Here is a 17,395-nt window from a genome sequence, read left to right as displayed (position 1 = left end):
TTGCCTTTGGTACTCCACTGATGTGAACCACAGTCGCTAGGCGATGGAGGACACTAGTGACCCATCTTGCTCTGTGGCATTAGTCCACAGCTTGAGGGTAAGGGAGGAGGCCAAATGAAGCTCAAGAAGGAAAGATGGAGTTTGAAGAGAAGACCTGAGTTAAGGGTGTCTTCTCAAGTTTTGATGAATGAGATGTAGCTCCAGTACCTGAAGTCCTGCTTGTTCTCAAGTCTGACCACGGGGCTGGGTGCACTCAGTGAAGGAACCGTATACACTTAGTATTTCATTGCTTGCTCACACTTGCCCTCCTCTGATACACACTGCAAGACTGATATTCCCCTGAAACAACGTTTCACCTGCTACTGTCATCTCATGAACACTTGCTTCCCCTTCCTAGTGTCCCCCTAGAATGCCATTGCAGGAAATTAATAATTTGATAATCATGTTTCTTACCATATTCTCAGCAACTTCTGATAAATTTTATTCACTTTATTCCATAGTCCTCACACATCAATAATCTTCCTTAACTTCCTAGCTGCAGGTTAACCCATTCGGAATCATTTCTTTTTCTTTCTCCTCTTTGGCAAATCCTTTCTATTTTTTAAGGTCCTTTTCTTGTCTCTCTACCATCCTGCCTTCCTGAACTTGTTTTTCTGTTTAAGTAACCTTTCAATCTCCTTCCCCAATTTCCTCATAAACATTTAGAGTTTATTCCTCAAAAGTCAGACAGCGGTTTATGAATGGCCAGGCATAATGGACTCAGAATGAGTTGGTACCCCCGAGGTACCTGTCTTGCTGGGGAACCACAGGTGAAGGGCTGGCTGCTGGACATATGTTTGCATGGAGTCAGGCTGAGTGGCCTCAGGGTGTTTGCTCTGCACTTGTGTGTGTTTCTCCCTAGTTGGTTTCCTTGTCCAGCCACCTCTGACCTCCCTCCATCCAGCCCAAGGAATCCTTCTCATCACAGGGGTAGGATGTTTGTCTCATTTTCCATCACATACTTTCCAAAAGTTTGGTTGTGAGTTGTTCCCATTCCAAAGACCTTTCCTCTTTTAAGAGAAAAGAGAAAATCTTTTCTCTCCTTTTCTCTCACTTCACTTCTGCTCTATTATCTCCTCCGTCCAGAATGGCCCACTGACTCAAATGGGTGTAGATCCGAAGATGACAAGAAATGCCAGCAATTCTGAAATAATAATACAGATGTATCAGGAAAACTTGAAAACCTTTATCCCGCCGCATTAAAAAAAATTGCACTTCCAGTGTATTAAAAGTCTCAGTGTAGAAACACAAATGATATAGAAATTGAATTACACTCAATCTTTTCTTCTTTCCTGATTTATTCTAATCCTCAAAGTTAAGATGATTGACTATTTGTTATGTAAACTTTCAGACATTTTCTACACATACACACTTTTCTTTTTTTCACATAAGAGTGTGAACTAGGTCACTTTCAACATGCTGTGATTCTGTGATTCACTCTCTCCCACCGAGTCATCCACTGATAAAGTAATCTTTTTCATGGAGAAATATTTCCAATAGCTAATAGCCAATGTCTGTGGAGTGCTTACTCTGTGTCGGTTTCTTCTAACTATTTTACAGATAATTTGTACAATATACCCATGGACTAGGTACAATTATAACCCCCAAGTGACAGATAAGTGCAGATAAGTACAAATAAATACAGAGGCCAAGTGACTTGCCCAAGAAACTGGAGCAAATCAAAATCCATGCCTCTGTAATCATTTTGCTCTATTGCCTCTGTCTGGAAGGCTTGATGATTTTGCAACTAAAACCTTAAATATCATGTTACATTTTTATATCTCTGACACAAGGGTGGGGTTGTGATATGGGGTAACTAACCTGACTACTTTTGAAAACCCTTATGCACCTGGATGAAAGTAAGCCAGGGACTGCAAGCTATAGATTTAAGATTTCCTACCAACTTTTAAAAATACCTTCTTGAATGCAATTTATGTAATGTCAAGTCTAGGATGTAGTCCAAATAGTAACAGAAAAATGGAGATATGTAGAAAAATACTTAAAGTTGACAAGTATTGGGAGTATAGTATTTTTGGGGCCAACGTGTAGACCACAGGAAAACTTGCTGCTTCCATCCCAAAGGGAAGAGCTCTATGTTGCAACTGCCAAGGTCCCTGGGGCAGCAAGTCTGCTCACTGCTTAGTGAAGAAGCCTCCTCAGTTTGATAGAGTCATATGGGAGCCTTACATTTGGTTAGCAGTTCTACATCCTTGATGTAATAATATTTTCAGGGTGTGGGAGAGTATCAAGCTATGAAAATACCCTTGGAGAGATTTGCTTATTAAGTTTGGCTTTTTCAATCTCCCTAATACTTCTTTACTAAACACCAGGCAGTTTCCTTCACTTTTCAGAATCGTGTTGTTTTTCCCTTGTCTAATGAACTTTCAAACACTTTTTGATGAGCTATTAAGTTTGGAGAAAAATAAACATCTCTTTAAAATAAGGAAGATAATAACAATGACAAGTAGAAAAAGCTCTAAAATTGGGAATATACTCCATTATAGCCAATTAATGGGAGTGGAAAGTTCGTGCTCACTGTCCAGGACATATAAATAAAAGTTGCGGATGCTCTGAGGCATCTCTTGGATCGCTATAAGCCTCCATCATTTCTGATGAGTAGGGCTGACAGATAAAATATAGGCTGTTTAGTTCCATATGAATGTCAGAAAAACAATGAGTACATTTTTAAGATAAGTATGCCCCAAATAGTACATAGGATATACTTATACTAAAAATAATGATTTATTATTCATCTGAAGTTCAAGTTTAACTGGGTATCCTGTATTTTTATTTACTAACTCTGACAGCCCTATGCATGATCCACAATGGAGGCAGCTCAGGAACGGTACATGCTGGCTCTCGGACAGTCAGAAATTGCTTCAGCAGAGCCAGGTACAGTATGAAATTCTTTTCGGACATAGCTCAGAAGCCACGGGCAGCCCTTGACTGCAAGTACTTCCTCGGGTTTCCCTGAGGTGGGGTAAACCTTCCTCTTAATGGCCTTTTGGTAAGTCTGGAAGACCATATCCAAGGGGAGCCCCAAAGTCAGTTTCATCCTCACAACCATGTTTCCAGTTCCTGGAATTGGCTGCATGTGACTCACAAGAGATGAGGAGGTTTGTGAAAATTGGGAGTGTCATAGCTTTAACACTTTGTAGGTAAAGTTTTGCTGTTCTGAGAGTTTTAACAGGAGCAATGTGAAAGACTCCAGGTCCCCAGGTAGATAGAAATAATCCTGTTATACTTCTGTGTATGTGACAAGTCTCTAATAGTTCACAGAGCAAATATATGGTCTTAGAAAGACTGATCCAAGCTTGGATGTTTCTGGTGACAAGGCAAGGTCCTGAGTTGCAAGTTCACCTTTTATGGTTGAGGAGACAATAAGGTTGTCAGAAGGGAAATCATGGAGGAGACCTTGGCTTCATCCATTGTTCAGGCTTTTATATTTGGTTCTATCTAGATTGTGTTTCAAAGGTGGAGCTTGTTTACAACTATGAACATTCTCTGATGTGCTTTTTGGACCTTCATTCCCAGAGTGAGAGAAGTGCTGAGGCTATAGAAATGCCATGGATATTCTGAAATGCCATGGATATTCAATGGCATTTCCCAGGTACTGTTCCCTTGGTGCTGCTCCTTGAAATGTGCAAAGGGGTTATCATCTGTTTTGTGGCCTGTCCTAGCATCGTGAAAGGAAGCTGCTGCACCTGGCTCAGAGGATTTAGGATGTGGTGGGAGAAGACGGGCCACATTTAGGTAACTGGTGTTACTATAGCCAAGGAGAACAAATTATTGGAAGTGGAGGTGTCTGGGATGGGAATGATGTTGCTGTAATTTCACAAATGCTCCAGGACCAGGGAAGACATCCAGAAGTACTGGGCTTTGTTTTAGGTTGCAGGTAAGAGAGGGAGGGATGGACTAGAGATTGACCTCATACAGCTGGTCAGTGTGTTGTTCTTTCGTTCATTCATTCATTCATTCATTCATCCAACACATATTTACTGAGTTACTGTCATGTGTCAGTTACTCTGTTAGGTTTTTAGATATGATAGTGAAGAAAACAAATTCTCAGTCTTTAAGGAGTGTATAGTTCAGTCAGAGAGACTGATAAAGAAATAGGTAATTACAACATAGGAAATAAGTCATTTGATAGAGGAAGTGGGTCTTTGTGGGTGTACACAGGAGGCTAAATTTAACTAAGCCCAGTGGTGGAGGTAGGGAATGGGAGACCCAGAGGGACTTCTTGAACGAAGTGATAGTGGAGATCAGCAGGGTGAGTAGAAATTTTCCAGGACCTTCCCAGGCAAAGATGGAAGGAAGAAAGAAAGTTTCAGGCAGAGGGACCACTCTGTACAAAATCCTTAAGATAAAGAGAATATTGTATGTTCTTCAGTATGGCTGGGGCATGAACTCTGAGAAAGGGGGTTGATAGGAGATATGGCTGGAAAGAGAGCCATGGCTCTGTCATTTAGAGTTTGTTCTGTAGGTGATGGAGATTCACTGAAGGTGAAGGCAGAGGAGTGACTCCATCAGATTGTGTTCTAGAAAAGTCACTTAGGTGACTGTGTATAGATAGGGTGGGTTTAACTGAGCCTCAGCATGGACAGTAAGCTCAAATTTTTCTATGTGGGACCAGTGTCACACATGGGACTATGTAGGTCACCAGATTCAATGGGGCAATGAATTTTTTTGGCTTTTTCCTCCTTTTTTATATGAGGCTAGGCAGATGATGCCATGCCTTCATTCCATTAAGAGCAATGTGAAATCAGTGAAATCTCCTAAGATTCTGCAAGGCAGATTTTTCTTTGTATTATTTAAAATTACCTCAAGACCTGAAAGGGCCATTGCTGTAGAAAAGGGGTCTGGTACATGTAACACCTGGATGGAAATAACAGCTTATGGGAAAAAAATGGAATTTGAGGAATTCTGGGGCAGGATGTTGGAAGTAGATGACCGCTAAAGGCCTTTCCAACTCACAGCCCCCAACCTCATGAGGATGAAAGTGTACTCTAGAGACCTTTGATCAAATTCTGCCCACAACACTCTGTGGTTTGAAAGTTACAAAATTCCCTGAGAAGTGGTAAGCTGTCTATCTTCCTTATTAGTCATTTAGTACCATTTATAATTTCCAAACAGCTACTGTTTATAGAGCCCTCTTGCTTTCCATTTCTGAGTGTGTTTTATCATTATTCTTTTTGGTCTTGGAAATGTAATCTTTAACAAACCACCAATTAACCATGAAATGTCACTACAGCAAAACATATCAGTATTCTCCATGGGATTTGTTGTACTTGGATTTGACCTTCATTGTTAATTCTTGGACTGTCTTCCTAGTTTGTGGCATATTTGGATTCACATTTCTTCTTTTTGTTGATTACTTCAAAGCTTTTGTGTAGAAATTAAGCTGGTAAAATAACATAGAAGGCTTTTCCCCCATGATAGTCCCTTTCTTTTGATACCAATAATTAAAAATGTGCTGTGATAGCATTAGAGGACGTAAAGTTTGAAGGTTTTAAGAATGACTTGGAGACTCAGGAGTAAAAAGGGACCAATACAAGTGAGTATGAATTATTATTTTGCTCAAAATGCTATTTAAAATAGATTAGAATTTAGGTTTATTGAAGAAAATGGTTATATTTGAGCTATTTGAAGTTCTAACAGTCAGATATTCTTTGAAAATCTATTTTAAAGATCTAACTGGTGATCTTAGAATAAAATTGCCACTTGATGGAATGTGGAATGTGAAGAGGTGAAAGAAAAGTCAGACTGGAATGATGCTACAAAAAAAGAAACTTCCCATCCATGACCAGGCAGAGCAAATGGAAATCAGACGGGAAAGGAAATAGAAGCAGAGATGATTTTGTAATTCATGGAGCCTGCAGCTCTTTGAAAGTGCTAACCACCAAGCAGGTGCAGAGCACTAAATGAGAGCTTCTCGTAAAAGTCCATGCGGTAAAAACGGCAGGGGCACCAGGTGAGAAGTCTCTCCATTTTTGGTACACAGGCTGGAATTTCAAAGATATGAAGACACAGGTCTTTCTCTGAAAAGTGGGGGACTGTGATGTTTTTTAGATAGAATTTCCAGAGCTAATGACATACTCAAGCTAAAGAAAATATATCTGTACATCTAGGGACATTGAAAACAGTGGGAGGCAGAAAGAAAAAATATTTTGGCAACTGAGAGACCTGGGCTGGTGTCTGTTACTTCAGTAAATTACTTAATCCCTCTGAGTCCAGCTTCCTCATCTATAAACTGGTGATGTAGTAATAGGATTGTTGTGGGCATTAAATGAGATCATGGATGTTGGGCCATTGGTACAGTACCTGGCACAAAAGAACTGTTTAATAAATGGAAACCAGGCCTTCCCTGGTGGTGCAGTGGTTGAGAGTCCGCCTGCCGATGCAGGGGACACGGGTTTGTGCCCTGGTCCGGAAAGATCCCACATGCCGTGGAGTGGCTGGGCCCGTGAGCCATGGCCGCTGGGCCTGCGCGTCCGGAGCCTGTGCTCCGCAACGGGAGAGGCCACAACAGTGAGAGGCCCGCGTACCACACACTCACAAAAAAAATGGAAACCAGCACTCATTATTCAAATGATAAGAATAGTGCATCTCAGGGCTTCCCTGGTGGCGCAGTGGTTGAGGGTCTGCCTGCCAATGCAGGGGGCGCGGGTTTGTGCCCCGGTCCGGGAAGATCCCACATGCCGCGGAGTGGCTGGGCCCCTGAGCCATGGCCGCTGGGCCGGCGCGTCCGGAGCCTGTGCTCCGCAACGGGAGAGGCCGCAGCGGTGAGAGGCCCGCGTACCGCAAAAAAAAAAGAAAAAAAAAAAAGGAAAGCAGCACTCATTATTCAAATGATAAGAATAGTGCATCTCAGGCTCTTGTTGAGAGAGGTTTCTTATTATCCATTCTAATTGCTAAGATCACTTGTGAAGCCATCTGAATTTGCATTTGACACTTGCCTGCTATTGGAAATTTGTTCAATGTCCCTCCTATATTTCTTAGACCCTACCATTTTGTGCATGTGGCAAACTTTCAACTGCCATTATTTGGCATTTTCCAGCCCAGGAACTTCTGAAGCTGTTGAAGTCTGCTCTGCCTGTGTAGATGGCAGGGAGGAAGTGAGGGGAATTAATAGCTTCCCAGCAGCAGTCCTCAACCAAGGACTGATGGGAGTGGGTATCTAAATGCCCCAGCTCCCTGGCCCTTCAAGTTGGAAGCTTGTGTTTCCCAGAGTTTCTCTGTGGATTACCTCCACTTTTCCACACTGTTACATGGCTATAACACAGTATTTAATGCTTGCCTTCTCTTCCCTATCTCACTTTCCTATTGGAGTTTCATCCATTTCTCATATTAACTATTTGAACTGGAATGTTTGTGATTGGGTTTGATTCTGGGAGAACCCATAGGAAGTCATTTTCTTGAGAAAAAAAAGTTGTCAAGTTGCCTTCTATGAAAAGATATTAAATAATAGAAAAACTTAAGTTTTCTTTACAGTTGATTCATTTTTCCCTATGCACATTAATTGGCTACAGTATTGTTTAAATAATTATATAATATAGAGTGATACAAAAATCAAAAGGACACTGCTGATTTTAGAATATTTGCTTTCATGTTAAGCATCTAAGACACATCAGTTATGTGAATGAAAACATGATGACCCAAAACCTATGGGATGCAGCAAAAGCTGTTCTAAGAGGGAAGTTTATAGCAATACAATCCTACCTCAAGAAACAGGAAAAATCTCAAATAAACAACCTAACCTTACACCTAAAGCAATTAGAGAAAGAAGAACAAAAAAGACCCAAAGTTAGCAAAAGGAAAGAAATCATTAAGATCAGATCAGAAATAAATAAAAAAGAAATGAAGGAAACAATAGCAAAGATCAATAAAACTAAAAGCTGGTTCTTTGAGAAGAGAAGCAAAATTGATAAACCATTATCCAGACTCATCAAGAAAAAAAGGGAGAAGACTCAAATCAACAGAATTAGAAATGAAAAAGGAAAAGTAACAACTGACACTGCAGAAATACAAAGGATCATGAGAGATTACTACAAGCAGCTATTTGCCAATAAAATGGACAACCTGGAAGAAATGGACAAATTATTAGAAAAGCACAACCTTCTGAGACTGAACCAGGAAGAAATAGAAAATATAAACAGACCAATCACAAGTGCTGAAATTGAGACTGTGATTAAAAATCTTCCAACAAACAAAAGCCCAGGACCAGATGGCTTCACAGGCAAATTCTATCAAACATTTAGAGAAGAGCTAACACTTCTCCTTCTCAAACTCTTCCAAAATATAGCAGAAGGAGCAACACTCCCAAACTCATTTTACAAGGCCACCATAACCCTGATACCAAAACCAGACAAGTATGTCACATTGATAGAAAACTGCAGGTCAATATCATTGATGAACATAGATGCAAAAATCCTCACCAAAATACTAGCAAACAGAATCCAACAGCACATTAAAAGAATCATACACCATGATCAAGTGGGGTTTATCCCAGGATGCAAGGTTTCTTCAGTATATGCAAATCAATCAATGTGATAAACCATATTAAAAAATTGAAGGAGTAAAACCATATGATCATCTCAATAGATGCAGAAAAAGCTTTCGACAAAATTCAACACCCATTTATGATAAAAAGCCTCCAGAAAGTAGGCATAGAGGGAACTTACCTCAACATAATAAAGGCCATATATGACAAACCCATAGGCAACATCGTTCTCAATGGTGAAAAACTGAAACCATTCCCACTAAGATTAGGAACAAGACAAGGTTGCCCACTCTCACCACTATTATTCAACATAGTTTTGGAAGTTTTAGCCACAGCAATCAGAGAAGAAAAAGAAATAAAAGGAATCTAAATTGGAAAAGAAGAGGTAAAACTGTCACTGTTTGCAGATGACATGATACTATACATAGAGAATCCTAAAGATGCTACCAGAAAACTACTAGAGCTAATCAATGAATTTGGTAAAGTAGCAGGATACAAAATTAATGCACAGAAATCTCTGGCATTCCTATACACTAATGATGAAAAATCTGAAAGAGAAATTAAGAAAACACTCCCATTTCCCACTGCAACAAAAAGAATACAATACCTAGGAATAAACCTACCTAAGGAGACAAAAGACCTGTATGCGGAAAATTATAAGACACCGATGAAAGAAATTAAAGATGATACAAATAGATGGAGAGATATACCATGTTCTTGGATTGGAAGAATCAACATTGTGAAAATGACTCTACTACCCAAAGCAATCTACAGATTCAATGCAATCCCTATCAAACTACCACTGGCATTTCTCACAGAACTAGAACAAAAAATTTCACAATCTGTATGGAAACACAAAAGACCCCGAATAGCCAAAGCAATCTTGAGAACGAAAAATGGAGCTGGAGGAATCAGGTTCCCTGTCTTCAGACTATACTACAAAGCTACAGTAATCAAGACAGTATGGTACTGGCACAAAAACAGAAAGATAGATCAATGGAACAGAACAGAAAGCCCAGAGATAAACTCACACACATATGGTCACCTTATCTTTTATAACGGAGGCAAAAATATACAGTGGAGAAAAGACAGTCTCTTCAATAAGTGGTGCTGGGAAAACTGGACAGGTACCTGTAAAAGTATGAGATTAGAACACTCCCTAACACCATACACAAAAATAAGCTCAAAATGGGTTAAAGACCTAAATGTATGGCCAGACACTATCAAACTCTTAGAGGAAAACAGAGGCAGAACACTCTATGACATACATCACAGCAAGATCCTTTTTGATCCACCTCCTACAGAAATAGAAATAAAAACAAAAATAAAAAAATGGGACCTAAGGAAACTTAAAACCTTTTGCACAGCAAAGGAAACCATAAACAAGATGAAAAGACAACCCTTAGAATGGGATAAAATATTTGCAAATGAAGCAACTGACAAAGGATCAATCTCCAAAATTCACAAATAGCTCATGCAACTCAATATCAAAAAAACAAAGAACCCCATCCATAAATGGGCAGAAGACCTAAATAGACATTTCTCCAAAGAAGATATAGAGATTACCAACAAACACATGAAAGAATGCTCAACATCACTAATCTTTAGAGAAATGCAAATCAAAGCTACAATGAGGTATCACCTCACACCAGTCATAATGGCCATCATCAAAAAATCTACAAACCATAAATGCTGCAGAGGGTGTGGAGAAAAGGGAAGCCTCTTGCACTGTTGGTGGGAATGTAAATTGATACAGCCACTATGGAGAACAGTATGGAGGTTCCTTAAAAAACTAAAAATAGAGCTACCATATGACCGAGCAATCCCACTACTGGGCATATACCCTGAGAAAACCATAATGCAAAAAGAGTCATGTATCACAATGTTCATTGCAGCTCTATTTACAACAGCCAGGACATGGAAGCAACCTAAGTGTCCATCAACAGATGAATGGGTAAAGAAGATGTGGCACATATATAAAATGGAATATTACTCAGCCATAAAAAGAAACAAAATTGAGTTATTTGTAGTGAGGTGGATGGAGCTAGAGACTGTCATACAGAGTGAAGTAATTCCGAAAGAGAAAAATAAATACCGTATGCTAACACATATATATGGTATCTAAAAAAAAAAAAAATGGTTCTGAAGAACCTAGGGGCAGGATAGGAATAAAGACGCAGATGTAGAGAATGGACTTGAGGACATGGGGAGTGGTAAGGGTAAGCTGGGATGAAGTGAGAGAGTGGCATGGACATATATACACTACCAAATGTAAAATAGATAGCTAGTGGGAAGCAGCCGCATAGCACAGGGAAATCAGCTCTGTGCTTTGTGACCACCTAGAGGGGTGGGATAGGGAGGGTGGGAGGGAGACACAAGAGGGAGGAGATATGGTGATATATGTATATGTATAGCTGATTCACTTTTTTATAAAGCATGAACTAACACACCATTTTAAAGTAATTATCCAAAAAATATCCAATAACTAATCCAATAAAGATGTTAAAAAAAAAGAAAAAAAAAAAGATTGAATCAGACCAGAAGGCTAAGAGCGTAGCTGGAACCCATGTGGAATCACAGCTCAGCATTTAACAACTGCTTTAATTCCTTATCATAAATATAAAACCAGGCCAGAGGCATCCAATATTTATAATAAATATCAGTGACATGATAGTATCATCATGAGACCTCTGTGTATTCTTTCTGTTTCAGATGAAACCCAAATTTTGTGTCTCCCCACAAAACTTACTTTTTCTCTTTTCATGCATTGACCGCATATTTGATTTTGGAGAGCTGTTCCATCTGTGTTTTGAGTTGGGCTGAAGTAAGCAGTCTCCCTCTCAGTGGGGATGCCTACTCATAACTCGGACAAAATACAGCATGGAATACACTTTGGATGTTTTGGTTCTACCTATCAGGTTGATTTACAAATGATGCCAGTGGTTGTATCTTCAAAATAGCAGTTTTCAAACTTTTTTTCCCCCAGTGATTGATTCCTTTTACAAATATAATTTTCTCTAGAACTCCAAAGTATAAACTATATTATAAAAATACTGATTTGACAGGCAGGTAGTTGAAAATGGTAATGGACTTCTGTGTGCTCTCAGGACACTCTGCAGTTTTTACCCAGAAACCCATGGGAGGTATAGTAAGAAATTCCATTTCAAAATTGCATCACCAACAATACCTAACTACTGCTTGTATTTTTTTTTTTGCGGTACGCGGGCCTCTCACTGTTGTGGCCTTTCCCGTTGCGGAGCACAGGCTCCGGACGCGCAGGCTCAGCGGCCATGGCTCACGGGCCTAGCCGCTACGCGGCATGTGGGATCTTCCCAGACCGGGGCACGAACCCGTGTCCCCTGCATCGGCAGGCGGACTCTCAACCACTTCGCCACCAGGGAAGCCCTTGTATTTCTTATCATAAGCATCAAAGTCAGAGAAGAAGCACACAAAACTTCTAATAAGTACTAAAAGATTTATAATTAAATAATATTAAAACATTATCTGTTGGAAATTAGTTATTGGGTAATTGACTGTTATGTGATAAGACTGTGTTCCAGGTAGATGAATCTGAATTTTACATGGTATAGAAATTGAAGGGGCATGTTATTGTAGAACTGTTACTGATATGGGAAAACTGAGTTCTCTTATTATATAAATCTTAGAGAAGGGACAGTTTACTGTGATAAACTTAAATGATATGCACTTAGCAAATTGTACCTATAGGCCAGTCTGTGAGATGTTCAAGGAACATGGATTTTCCATTCTCTGAGGTCCTATCCAGTTGCATGAAACCCAGAATGGTGTCTCATCTAACCCTTTATGATCCCCAAAACTGTTTTTCACCCTGAAAATCCAGCATGATTCCCCAACATGATTGCAAAATCTGCCATTAATCAAACAGCCCTTGTAACCTGGCTCTAGTAGTTTCTCAATATACCACTAGCACCATCTTGCCTCATTGCCCAAAGATTGCATGATAAGACTAGGTACTGCACATGCCCAATATGGACTGGTTTAGCATGTAGGCTTTGACAAAGGCTTTCACATACATGAGGACTTGATTACACATCTTTAGAAATGAGAGCAAACCAGGTACTGCCGTTTTAAAAAAATGACCAGGGCTAATCTACACACTTACTAATAAATAACATATTTAAAGTAAGGTCATTTATATACACAAATTTGGTAGGAGTTTTACACTGAGATTTGAAGACAAGAATGAGTTAACCAGACATATCTTGCAAGGGGGTTCACCAAAATGTGTTAAATCTAATATATATCACTTGTGAGTTAGTGACTCCTAGAATATTCCCACAGTGTTAAAATATACATTAAAAATAAAAAATTTGGACTAAATTATTTATATGTAACACCTGAAACAACTATGCAGAATTTTAGGGCTTCTAGAAACATAGCTTAAAAATAAATCCTAAAATGAGGTCCCTGACTTGGAGAATTTGGATTATTGCCATTTTACAAATGGAGAAAAAGCAAACAAATCAAAAAATGACTCAGGCATGATTACATAGTAACTCAATGGCAGGCCTGAAGAGTGGAACTCAGGGTTTCTGTGCTGAAATCCAGGAATCCAATGAGCTAAACCTCCAGTAAGTAGAGTATAGCACTGAAGTTCCAGACGACAGCTATATCATTGAGTTTGGTGTAAAATAAAATTCATTTCATTCAAGTGAGAACTGTTAGTTGCTCAAAAATAATATTGGGATATAACTTCCTATTACTTTGACTTTTCTCCTAATCCATGTCTGATGGCTTGGTAATGATAAAAAATCAAAGTGTAAAGTTATGTGCAGGAGTAATCATTAGGCTTGGAAGACAGAACCAGTAATGGGAAGGAATTGTAGGCTACTGTCTTAGGCTGTGAAGACATTCATAATAAGTTTCTTATTAGCTTTTGGGCCATCATGTTGTACTGAATATCAAGCGTTCATCAACTCAACCTGTAGCCTGTAAAGTGTCTATAGGAAACAAAGTGTCATTTGTTTTTCCCTAAAGTGATGCTGAAGCACATTGCCAATAGATTAACATTTTAAAGGACCATCATTTAAAGAAATCCTTTTCCTCAAAGAGTGAAATTCAGAACAACCTCTTCTAGCCTTAAAGTTCGGATGGGAACTTTGCATCCAAATTCTTTGCATCCAAATTCATTCTGATGGGAAATTCTGGACAGTCCCCTTCCCTCATTGTGGAGAGTCAGGGGGAGCTCAGTTAAGGTGCTTGCCTTGAAAATGCATGATGAAGTTTGTGTAGTGAAGGAGGAGGTAGGGGTGAGTATTCACTAAAGGCATTTAGTTTTCTCATTCAGAAGATAAGTTCAGATTTTCCCAAAAGATAGGAAAAGATCTAGAAATGGAAGACAAAGCTGAGAGTAGAAGTAGGACAATGTGAGATCAGGTGGGCATGGAGCATGGAAGGATCTCTTTTTCTCTTTGTTGATTTTCAATTGGTTTATTGGCTTTACTGGTGTATTAGTTTTGGAGAGAAGGTGTGAACATAGGCTTCGTGTATGTACAATCTTCTCGTTTCCTTTTACTGAGAATCTCTGGTATAGGGTGGGATTAGGATCAGTGATAGTGGGTACGAGTCAGCAAAGGAACAGATCTCAAGAAATAGTTCAATTGAAGAATTTTAATAACGAACTAATAATTTCATAAGAAGATAGGGCATGTTTCAACCAATGCATACACACAAAGGGAATATTTTATTGAAAAATACACTCTCTCCATAGTATATGCTTGTACCCACTGGGGTAATTCTGGGAGTAAGATAATACTTTGAAGTTAGTTGGGTGGTTTGAAGGTTCCTGAAAAGGTTTTTTTCATCTTTCTTTTTGATAATAATGCTTGCAGGCTTTGTAGAGTAGATACAACGATGCAGAATACACTCAATAGATAGAACAAATAGGTAGCTAAAATACCTCTCAGTGGAAGGGGACCAAATGCATTGTGAATAACCAAGTGTTCATTTTATTCCAAAGAGGGGGTTGGGTAAATGACTCCGGTTCTGTGCCAGATGTTGTTTAACAACTGGAGCTAGTGGCGATGGAGTCTTGCTGTGTCACTTCAGAAAGGATGTGTTGACTACCATTGTCAGTCTATCTGGTGGCAGTCTTTGTCATCATTCACCACAGCCGAGAAGGCAGGCGTCTCACACAAAGTTGTTTAGTTGACAGATGTTTCTTGCGTGGAAGCTCCGAGTTAGCTACCTTTGTAGAGTTTCCTATCCAGCTCAAGCTGGGATTATAGGAACCATTCAGCAAATGAACACTGACTCTACCAGCTGTTCCATCTACAGCACACGGAGGCTCTTCAGCTTGTCTGAAGCCTGGAACAATTTGTCTGCACAGGTGCTGCAGGTGGAAAGGTATTAGACTTTCATTAGTGCTGGCATTTCACTAGAGGCATTCAAGCCTCCCAGAGCTGGAAAGGGTTGCACTGTTAAATGTTAGGATTCAAAGGACATTCATATCTTAAGGAGAGAAGCAGGAACATGTAGGCAATGACCCTCTTTGTTTATAAGGTCTCTGAACTCATTCAGTGTTTTGTCCTCCCCTGCCCCTCTGGATGCTACCATGCCAGATCCATTAACTGATTAACCCTCCTTTTCATTTTCACGTGAAATGATTCTAACGTTTAAGGAATGAACCCTGGTCTCACTGGTGTGCTGCTGACCTTGGGCTTGTTTTGAATTTGCTAGTTGGCTGCAGTTTACTCTTCAAGCCTTGCCTAAAGTTATCATTCTGTGATGAGATATGAAGAAAATCGATCAGAAATGGTCCAAAAGACTGAACCAAGACAGGAATGGATGATTTTTTTCACCCAAACAGAGATGGAAGAGAGGGAAGTAGGGTAAATACATCTTAGTGGGACATGGCATGTCTGAAGTGAATGGGAAAGGGAGACGAATATGGAAATTCTTTAGCCTTGCAGTAGAGACTGGGGGTAGAGGGATAGCTTTAAATTCCCTTTATTTAAGAAATGATTTTATCGTCACATCTGAATGGTCTGAGTACAAATCCAAGTTACTTACAGTGGAACCCGTTGGACTCCTGATGTTATGGTGGGAGTCCTATACCTGCTTTATGAGTTGGCTGCATAAGATGGGTCTTTGATTCTATTCTGTGTTTCTGTTAGAAAGGATGTTAGGATAGTGACATATCTTAGGGATATCAGTGCATTGTGCTGTGATACTCCTTCTTTTCTTCCTTCTCTCCCCATCCTCTTCCTTCTCCTCAGAACATATAGAAGCCAGAAATTTCCTAACCTCTTTTTACCTTCAATTTTTAAAACATGGACCATGTCCCTGGCTCTGTGCCAGGTAATGTTGATTTCATTACCCCATTTAATATCCTCAGCAAGCAGCAGAAGTAAGCATTATCAGAACCCTGTTACAGACAGAAAATTGAGGCTCAGAGAGGTAAAGACACTAATGTCAGGTCATGTAACTAATAAGTGATAAGGCTGAGATTCAGATCCGTATTTCACTACAAAAGCCGCCTTTCCCCCACATGACTGATGTGCATTCACTTTGAATCTGTGTTTTCTTTAAAAAACTTTGGAGAGAGACCAAGTCCTTGACTTGGGTTAGAAAGGAGTTTCATAGACCTGAATCTCAAAACGCTTAAATTACTGAAATAACGAACAGTAAGAAGTCTAGACCTTCTCCACATTTGGAATCGTTGTTCTTCCCATAGTCTTGTGTCTGTTTCATCAAATATGAGTTGATTATGTTTCAATAAAAAAGGCCACTGAAACATAAAGCTGGGCGATTTAAAGTCATCTTTTGAGGCTTGACAGTCAGTGAATGTTTTATTCTCCTCTGTTGCTATGTCACAAGGACAAACGTAGATCTGGTTATAAAATGCAATTGTATTCCTCTCCATATTCTACACAGAAAGTGTCATTAAGCCGTGGTGACCTTTACTCACAAGAAACGTGGTTGGCGAGTCACAGAAAGTGTGAGCAATTGCTCCCCCATGAAGCCCTGCTCCTGTGAATGGAGAGATGTCTTTTGGGTAAAATGTAGCCATCTAGGAGGATTTAGGAAGGTTGAATACTGAGAAGTAAAGTGATGTGGGTCTTATGGTTGGTTGTTGTGAAGTAGATCATTTGTCTAAATCCCAAACCCTGAAAGGCTATCTCTATGAAATGGAACACAGCTTTTAAGATATGAATATTCAGTGACCTGACATCAATAACAAGAGGAACAAAAAGAAGAAAAGCACATAGGTCAATTACATCTTGCCCACCTGGACAGGCTTTTGCCTCTGAAGCTTGGCGTGTCTTTGGACACAGAACATCTTTCTGGTGTGTGCTTCAGGCATTGTGCGCAGGTGTCTGGCTCCCACTGGGCTGCCAGTGGGCTGGGGGGCCACTTGGCTGATGGAGCTCATTGGCAGCTCTTTGTGTATCTTCCAGCTGTTCTTACCTCCCATGAAGTGTCATGTCTTTATCTTCTTCCTTCACTGCCTACCTCAGGCACAGCAGGGGCTTGGATCCTCTAGCACCACCCTGAACTTGAGAGCTTTGCCTCTGCTCTTAAATCTTGCCAAAAGCTTAATTGACATGTTTTCTTGAAAATTCTTTTTTACATTATAACTAAATCTTTTGGAGCTTTTTCCAGGTTACTTTGTTGGAGTTTTCTCTTATTTGCTGTGAATTTGCTATTCTCAATTCGTGGAAGTATCAAATTTGGTATGTCTTTTATTCATTGTTAATTTTATGTTATTCATTATCCATTGATATTTAAACTCCTTTAAGCCTATTTAATGGTGGTACACGTCATGCCAAACAAGTCTGAGTTTCTCAGATCCATCTGAAGCAGAGAGGATGAAAA

This window comes from Leucopleurus acutus, assembly GCF_964270905.1.
Source record: "Leucopleurus acutus genome assembly, chromosome: 3".
Classification (NCBI taxonomy): domain Eukaryota; kingdom Metazoa; phylum Chordata; class Mammalia; order Artiodactyla; family Delphinidae; genus Leucopleurus; species Leucopleurus acutus.
Note: the sequence above shows the minus strand (reverse complement) of the source record.